Consider the following 9,686-nt stretch of genomic DNA (forward strand, 5'->3'; position numbering starts at 1 on the left):
CTAAGCCATTGACTAATTATCATTGCACTGGAAGGGTCAAAAAGCCCTTTAACATTGAATGACGTGATTCTCATTTTTTATGTGAAGAGGTTTTCCTACTCTCCATAGTTCTAGGGATCTTATCAGCTGCTGGAGGGGTACAGGCCAGTTAGCGGGCCTCCTTCTTTCCTTAGGGTCAGATTTTGGAGGTGAAGGGAGGGGGAGTCTCTCTTCCTCTGCTTGGGCTATGTGGTTATCAGCCATTTCTATGTTTTCCATATGATTATATAACTGAATATCCAAACTATTGACTTCATTAATTAGAGGGTTTGGGGCTGGTAGGGATTGGAGCTGGGTGTCCATCATCACAAAGCCCTCATCATCATCATTTTCTGATTCAACCATGGCTATTGAAGCATGTCCTAAGAGGGGTTGTTTATCTCAGCTAGGAGTGCCGTGAATCTGTTGCCATTTTTTGCTCTGATCTCTGGTTTGGCAAATTTGGGTTTGCCAGTGTTTCTTGCTTTTTCTGTACTACTTTAAACCCATTATCTAGCTTATTATCAGCAACCTAAGGTGGAGCCTTAGCCGGACAGTCTTTGATAAATTGGCCCTTCTGTCCACAGTGGAAGCATGCATTGGGGAGCTGCTTGTAGAGCACCCTTTGGTTAATCGTGTTTCCTCCCCCCACATGAATGATGATCGATTCGGTCAGGTCTTGATTAAGATCTAGCTCCACCAGAATTTGGGGGTGCCATCTAGGGTTAAAGTCATGTTCTCGTCTCACACTGAGGATCTTACCTAATGGGGCCACTAATCTTCTGATCAACACGGGTATAGGTGAAAAGGCAAGTTGGGGAGCTCCACCCAAACTGGGCACAGGGAGGGTTTAGGTCCATTCGGGGAAAACTCAGCTGTCCACCTGAACAACACTAATGGAGCATTCCTAATCAGCCCATTGGCCTCTGCACCTAGTGCGTTCAGAGCCATCTCTTATTCTTTGAAGAGAAAAACAAAATAGTTGTTCTCAGGAGAAACTAGACCGCCTCTACATTAATCCCTCTCAGGGACCATTCATGATTAATCCACGATCTAAGGATCTCAACAGGGGGTCTGGTCCCAAATATCAGGCCTACCAAGGCCCTACCCTGGTAGTCTATCTCCATAAGCTTGACGTCTTCCTCAGGTAAGGAAACAAAGATAGACTTACCTTCTTACCTTCGAGTATTGCTTCTTCCAGTAGCCGCGTCGCTGTCTTGCGTGTGATGGTCTGCGCCTCCCATTCTGGTGTCTTCATCGAGCTAGCCACGAGCAACCGATGTGCAGCTCCTGCATCTCTTTCGTAGAAAGGAGCTTTCGGTCCATAGCTCTCCACTGGGTGCAGGGTCTCTCTATTAGAGTTAAATAGATGTTTGGCAAAAGGCATTGGGGTTTCACCTCGCCCCAGACCAGTCTTCTCAGAAAAGACCTATTTCCCTTGGCTCTGACGCCAGATAGCGGCGCTGCATTAAGGTAGCACAAGTGAGGCGATCTAAGCAGATCTTGGTATGTGACCGCCTCTATTGAGGACTAACCGCGTGGCGGGCATGCAGTGGACTGAAAAGACCACAGCCAACGGGCGCGTGTTGGGCATGCGGCAGGCACGTGACAGACACGCAGAAAACAAACGCGTGGAGGGCATGCAGCAGCAGAGCAGGGGAATCCCGTCGAACAGGGGAGTTCCATCGAGCCTTCTCTCAACTACTGAGCACCACATTAAAGACTTTGGGAAAGCTCAAGGAGCATACCCGAGCAATGATGATGACAAGAATGGAGATTTGACGGGGTGCCTTACTTTTCACTTGGTCACTAGCCACTAGCCACTAGCCACTCATTTCCTATCCTTTCATAAATCAAACGCATTCATTAAATTCTCTAATCCGATATTGATCTATTATGCATCGTTTGTTCACATAATTATCGTCCTTGTGAAGGATGGAAAACTTTCTAGAGTAACAATATACGTCCTTTGATATTGACTCAAACACATTCATTAAATTCTCATGCTCCAATGTAATCCGATATTGAGCTATTATGCATCGCTTTTTCACATAACTATCGTCCTTGAAGGATGAAAAACTCTCTAGATTAACAATATACATCCTTTGATATTGACTCAAATGCATTCATTAAATTCTCATGCTCCAATGTAATCCTATATTGAGCTATTATGCATTGTTTTTTCACATATCTATCGTCCTTATGGAGGATGGAAAACTAATAACATATGTCCTCGATATTAAACCTTTTACAAAGCTATAAATTATCATGCTCCTATGTAATTGAGCTATTATGTATTATTTGTTCACATAACTATCGTCCATGTGGAGTGTCCTTGTGGAGGATGGAAAACTCTCTAGAATAATAATAAATGTCCTTGATATTAACTCACATTTAAACCTTTTGCAGCCAACTCTCATCTCAAAGCATTGTGTTTGGTTTTTGTTCATGTAATCATCAATGTTTTTTAGTTCTTTAGATTGGTTGGGTTTTCATAAATTCTAATCATATTCATGTTATCCCCATGACTATCATTTTCATTTCATAAAATCTAATCATATTCATATTATCCCCACGACTATCATTTTCATTATACTAGTGGGCTGACTTGTGCGAGTTCGCACGTCTCTTCAAACCTCCAAATTCAAATTCTACCCCAACCTCCTCAAACCCAGTGCTCACATAACCTAAGTGTAATTTTTTCGGGTGAAATTTAGAAATCCCAGTTGAATTCGACGTTGCCTTTAATTTTAAGAGTTGAAATTTGTACATTTTAGGTATCTCCTGGCATTTGTATGATTTCGAGTGATTTTCAATTCTAAATTAAGGTTAAGCGTAAGAATTACCTTTAATTTTAAGGGTTTTAAAAAATACTTTTTCAAGCACTGCTCGAACCTCCTTCTCCTCTTCCTGAACCTCCAAAATTCTTACCACATGGCAGCTTTGTGAAACTCTTCCTTTATATAATATAGAGATACATGTATAGAGATACATGGCAGCTTTGTGAAACTCTTCCTTTATATAATATAGAGATACATGGCTCAACAAAAATGGCATTTCAATGTATTTTTACTGTGACTGAAATCTGGGAAAAAAACGGCTAGAAATATATCAAGCCTTTACAAAAAGCGAATCAAAGTTACTAGTTTTTAGCTAAAAACTAGTAAAAATACAAGAAAAAATTGTAAATTTAGCATAGAAATTGGTTTTAAAAATGCTTTTATCGAGCTCTATATGGATATAGAGAAGTTGAATGCATTGGTAGTTAGTCAATGACACCTCGTTATAAAAATTGTAAGTACACGTAATAAATCAGATTTTCTATACAATTTAGCATTAAAGTGCATTGGTAAACACCTATTTGAGTAAATAGTTGTAAACAAGATTTTTTGTACAATTCGGCATTAAGTACACTTATTGAGTAAATACTAGAGGTACACATATTGAGTAAATATTAAAAGTATGCCTAATCTTGTGTAGACCAGGACTGAGAATGGAAGATCTCCCTTGGTATTTTTTTTGGAAGACCAAAATGAAGCTTGGTCTTCCCGCTTGAAACTACACATAGTGGTGGGTCTTCACTATGCATCCCCAAAAAAATTTGGACTTCGCATAAACCGTTAAGTAGAGCCTAGAAGCATTTTATACACAAAATCTTAATATTCTTCTATACACCTTGAGTTTGTCTACAAATTTACGTCATTATAATTTATGTGGAGTTATATACTAAGTTGTGAGATTACAAAAATAAAACTTTTAAAAGAGTTACAATACAAAAAAATATTAAAAAGTAAATTTTAAACACAATGAAAAGAAATATCATTTGTTGATGCATCTTGATTCCAACTTGCCCATGTTTATTGAATAAAGCTTTTAAAAGAGTTACAATACAAAAAAACATTAAAAAGTAAATTTTAAACACAATGAAAAGAAATATCATTTGTTGATGCATCTTGATTCCATCTTGCCCATCTTGATTCCATCTTGCCCATCTTGATTCCAACTTGCCCATGTTTATTGAATAAAGCTTTTATCCTCTTGTCCATCTTGAAAACCATGCCAAAAGATAAGATACTTGAGAAATCACAATAGAAGATAATGTTAAAGTTGAGTTATTTTATTCTTACCTCGATAAGTTTTTAATCTTTGAGAATGAAGCAATCGAGTCTTTCTTCATTATGGATCCACTTCCTCTCTTTGACAAAACAAGGTACTTGTGAAAAACATCTACCATTGTAGTGAAGTGGCCTACACAAGCTAGCTTAGAGAAGCAAAAAGGTGATCCACTTTCAACGGACCTAAAAACTTACATAGCCGCTTGAAATCCAAATAGTTTTAATGACTAGATAATTCACTCTCAAGGATGCAATACTTACAAATCTCACAAGGTTGTAGAAGTTACATTGTCAATCACATAAAACTTACATAGCCCATTTTCTTTCAAAAAGTTACAACTTACATAGCCGATCTCTTTACACCACAAAGATGCATACATTTTAAGTTTCCTTCCAAATATTTGCAACATACATAGTCATCCCATCACCAAAAAGTCGCAATGCCAAAAACTCGCACAACATACATAGGCATCCCATCACCAAAAAGTTGCATAATCAATCATCATACCTCATGCAAAACTAGGAAGACAAACGTCGAACTCTCCGAAACTTCATGGAGGCCCATATGTCAAAAATCTTTTCCCAAGCCACGTCATCCAAAGCGTGTGGTGCCGATAATGACAAAAGCATGAGAGTGTCTAATGTAGTCAATGTAATACTTCTCCTCTCGTCATCTTTGATATGATTCTGCTTCGAGAACCCTCTTTCATATGTGGCGGTGCTCACCAAAACCATAAGTAGTGCTTGCCAAAGCTTCATGAGATTTGGATAAGATTCAACCCACTCCATTTCACCATGACAATGTCCCAATGCTTCATGGAAAGTAAAGCTTTGATTTGATTTGTACAATGTGAGACAAAAATGATCCAGTTCAAACTCACATTGCATTGTATCTATAATCTTACTCCCTTGAACACCAAACTTTGTACATAACCGATCCATAAATCCCTTGTACGTTTGACCTCAAACACGAACATCCTTCTCATAGTTAGAAGGAGAAAAAAACTTTGCCGCATTGAAAAGAGGCAAATCGGTAAATCTAGCATATATTCTATTGATTAACTCACTAACAAATGCCTTGGCAAGTGTGATGCAATCATATAGTTCCCCTCCACTAGTAGAGTTTGGCAACAAAGAGTTATGCAAAGCATGCATTTCAACACAACCATCCTCTCGAACATAGACAAGTGAATGATTGTTGACCTTATTGAAGAACTCTCTATAGTTCTTTGAACCATACCCAAATGGATTACCAAAATACCTCTTTTGAAGAAGCTCAATAACAACATCTAAGGCATTTGAAACATCCATGATATCCACATGGTCTTTTTGAAACTTCTCATTGAGAATGTTCATTTCATGCAATACACCCGCCATAAAATGAATCAAGAATTGCACTTGAAACATTGCAGCAATGTTATAGAGACTTGCATCATTCTCCTTAAAGTCACTCAAGAGGGCGGGCATCGTATCCACTAATCTTTTCATAACTTTACCCCCCCTTGATAACCGAATACTATGTATCCTTAGAACTTCTAAGGGTTTAAGACTAAATGCCTTCATCAACCTATCCAGATTCTTGTGGACGTTGTGTGGACCTTCCCACCCATGCATGAACTCTATTGGCAAAAGCATCTAAAAACCCAGATTCTGCATATTTGTCACATGCATCCGAGACCACAAGTGCTTCACGATGAGCAATGCAATGTACGTCAATGACATGTGGCACTTTCTCTTGGAATTTGGCAAGCACTCTATTGTTCACACCTCTCATACATGAGGCTCCATCCAAACCCAATGCGCTTCACAAGAGACAAGCCCATTTCTTCCAAGAGAGTCATCAATGCATTGAACTTTGTTTGAGCTTTCCCATCATCCAACGGGAGAAAAGCCATAAACTTGCAAGCGCATAGACCATTACCTTGATCTTCTATGTAAGTCATATACAAGATCATGTGCTTTTCCAAGGTGAGATCCGCACTATCATCGATCAACACCGAAAAGAATGGACTTTTGCCACTGGAGGCTTTAAGGATTCCCCAATAGTGCTCTCTTGTGGCTTTGAGAAACTCCATTCTAGAAGTTCTATTGGTAAATACGGAATACTCATCATTGATGGGCATTCTTGGAGTATCCATGTATCGTAAGAACTAGCATTGAGACTTGAAGGAGTCCAAAGGCAAGTACTTAACCGCAATGAAATACATTTTTTGCATAACACTTATGATGCGCATCAACCATAAGCTCTGTATGCTTTTCAATTGGAAATACATCTTTGTGGCTTTTGAGCCTCCACCTTTGGGCAGCTAGCTTATGCGCATCCGATTCCGCATGCTTATCAAGAGCGAGAAGCTAAATGGTTGTAGCCCCCTATTAACCATAAGGGTTATTCATTTCGAATTGTTTACACCACAAGCATCTTACTCTTACTTTCCCATTTTCAAAAAAAGGACGGGCCCACGTATGTATTTGTTTCCATTGTGAAATGAAAGTTCTTTTATTTATTTCCATTGTGGAATGAAAGTTCTTACCTTCTTTTCAAGTGGCTCAACATTGTCATGTTTCTCTCCCGAAGAGGACTTGCTTCGACAACTTCCTCAATTCAAGTTGATGGCTACCCTTTACTTTAGGCCAAAAGCATCCTGATATTGTTTTCCCTAGGATCATTTCTAGGTCTTCCAATCCGAGATGTCTTGTTGGTATTTCCTTCATTCATGATGATAGTTGAGACCTATTAAAAGAAGATTAAAGTCTATCTTAATGAATTATATGATTAAATAAACACATAACAATCTTGAGACATGAGCATTAGTTATCATAAACACATGAGACACATATTCTTTAGTTATCTTGAGACATGAGCAGACATTCTCTTAATACAAAGCCTATTTCATCTAAAAAAAGGAACATTTTCTTACTCTCTGAAAACTTTGTGGCAGAGTGCTCTTCTCTGTGGGCGGGGCCTATGTGGTGTGGTTAGCGGAGGTTGGCGTGGAGCGTGGAGCCTAGCAAACTACAGTGAGAAGGAGCTTCAAAGTTCACTAGTTGCAGCCTGCAGGAAAGGGAGTTAGAGTCTGGTGAAGCTTGATTATCGACCTTCCACTGCCAATGAGTACGACGACGAATGCTGAATCTATAGCTTTGGCAACGAGAACGACCAATGCTCTAATCTGTCTATATATGTACCACTAGAATGATGAGATAGATGCATTATTGGTTAGCAAAGGGCAAAGGGGCCATTAACGTGTTGCATACTATGGATAATAATTGAGTGTGAGGAGGAGATACACGAATGATGAATCTATAGCTTTGCCGAATGAGAACGACCTGGCGGAGGGAAGAAGATCAGCACCTGGCAATGGGCATCACCGTTGACCTACCAGCGCGAACAAAATTTTTTTGCTATAGTTGGAACTTGGCGTTGAGTGACGAGTCTTGACTGCTAGCGGACGCCGGACGTTCAACGAGCATAGGAGTTATGCCATATGGTTCAGTCACCAGTGGAGGCGCAACAGTGAGTAGATGGGGTGAAGCTCCAGCGGTGGCCAGCCTGTTGAACGGTGAGCACTGCGGAGTTATGGTTTAATCATGACTCACCAGTGGAGGCACAACTGTGAGTAGATGGGGTGGAGCTCTAATGGCCAGTAGTTGAAATGCGCAGCAGTGCAACTTGCAAGTGTGCATTCACTGCACATTGCAGTGGACTTTGGACTCCCAAGGTGTTGGTATGCAAAAGTAGGGCCTTCTGACCCTGCAGACCCTTTGCGAGGGGAAGAAGAGAGAGGAGATCGATCGGCACTAGGAAGGAGGAGGAGAAGCGATCCAGCTCAGCGGACATCTCAGCACCCCACCAGCATTTCTCTGTAGAAGAACCAGAAGTTCCAGGCTGACCGGGGAGATCGCCATTCAAAGGAGACGCTCATTGGACGCCTCCCATCCCTCGAAGCGGCAGCATAATGAATAAAGCAGAACAACCAGAAAATCACCTGAGAGCTTGCCTCCTCCACCTCACCAGGAGCACCTTCTCAAAGCATACCATGCTCTCGTCGGGAGGAAATTCGTGATGAAGACAGATCCCTGCGAGCTGAGGAAGATGTACACCAGAAAGGATGAAGAGATGAGCCTCATCAAGCCACCCCCAGGCGCAGAATCGAACGAGAGATATTGCATGCAGGGTGGAGCTGCCCCATTCGAGTGGAAGTGACAGATAGCCAGTAGAGAGTCATTTAGCATGTGATGACACGTGTAGCCAGCCACTTGTCCACTGGATGTTGGACACGTGGCTTTTGTTTCTTGGATTCCTCCTTTCTTCTCTAATATACCAGCCCCTTTTTTTGAAAAAAAAAAAGTAGGGCCTTCTGCGGTGCATTATATGACCATTACTTCATTTGCTTAAGCTTTAATACCTTAATTTTAAGCTTTAATTATGCCATGCCATGTATGATGTATCATGTAGGCATGTAGCCCATTATTATTATTATCCTTCCTTCATAAAATCACACGTTGATTCTAGATTAACTATACATCACGATTCATAACTCCTCTTTTGAAGCGCGCGCACACACACACACTCATATATATATATTATTATATTGGTCCCAAAAAAATTATACATATATTTTCGAATCCATGAAGACTTATCCCTACCTAGGTCTTCCCAAGCAAAAATAAAATTTATTTTGGTCTTCCCATCTGGAAGACCAAATATTGAGCTTGGTTTTCTTTTACAAACCAAATTTCTTAAAAGACTTCTGTAGAGCAGCTTCAAGGACCCAAGATTACCTTGGAAGACTTCCATTTTCAGCATTGGTGTAGACTCTTTTTCATCGAAAGAATTGTCATAAAAATTTAATTACAACTCTAAGCATACCAGCATTCGGGAAGCGGTGCGTCCCGACGATGACTAGTCTCGGTGAGTCTCCACAAAGCACAGGACTCAGGAGACAAAGGCTAGAGGGCGGCCTTGTTGTGTAGGAAAGAAAAACAATGTGAATGCTATGCAAGCATAATGGAGGTCAAGCGAACATTTGGTGGGTGCAAGCAGATGTTGTATAACCAGGTAGGAGTTGTGGACATGGTAGACGGTGACTAGTCTCAATGAGTGTGGGACTCTAGAGAATCACAACACTAGATTGCCTCTGAAGGGCCCCCACCAGCAGTTCCGGTGTATTTGCTTGTTTATTGCACTAGTCCCCCAACCTGTCCTCTCTAGTATATTTGCTTGTTTATTGCACTAGTCCCCCAACTTGTCCTTTGGACTCTATAGGAGAGGTTTGGATACCATAGAGTATGCCTTAAATTTGAAGACCATTTTGGCAATCGCTGACTATTTTGAAGGAAGTATCAAAATTGGCATACTTGTATATTAAGACACCATGCTTTGCATATATATCCATGAAGGGAGATCCTCAAGCACTTTGTTTTCTTTAAACAGAGCACCAAACTTGGCATACATAGACACATGGAGAGAGATGTGTCCTCTTTTATATATAGTAAGAAGTGGCGTGACCTAACTCGATGGGAAGTAGCCATCTAATGAAACATAAAATTAAA

The 9,686-nt window shown here is 40.4% G+C and overlaps 1 pseudogene; it reads right to left on the reverse strand.

The window, feature by feature from the left end:
* Positions 1–4,652: 4,652 nt before the first annotated feature.
* Positions 4,653–8,056, reverse strand: LOC147606970 (uncharacterized; annotated as a pseudogene).
* Between the last annotated feature and the right edge of the window lie 1,630 nt (positions 8,057–9,686).

Source organism: Cibotium barometz, chromosome 56 (genome assembly GCF_041138505.1).
Source record: "Cibotium barometz isolate CiBa-2024 chromosome 56, ASM4113850v1, whole genome shotgun sequence".
Lineage (NCBI taxonomy): Eukaryota > Viridiplantae > Streptophyta > Polypodiopsida > Cyatheales > Cibotiaceae > Cibotium > Cibotium barometz.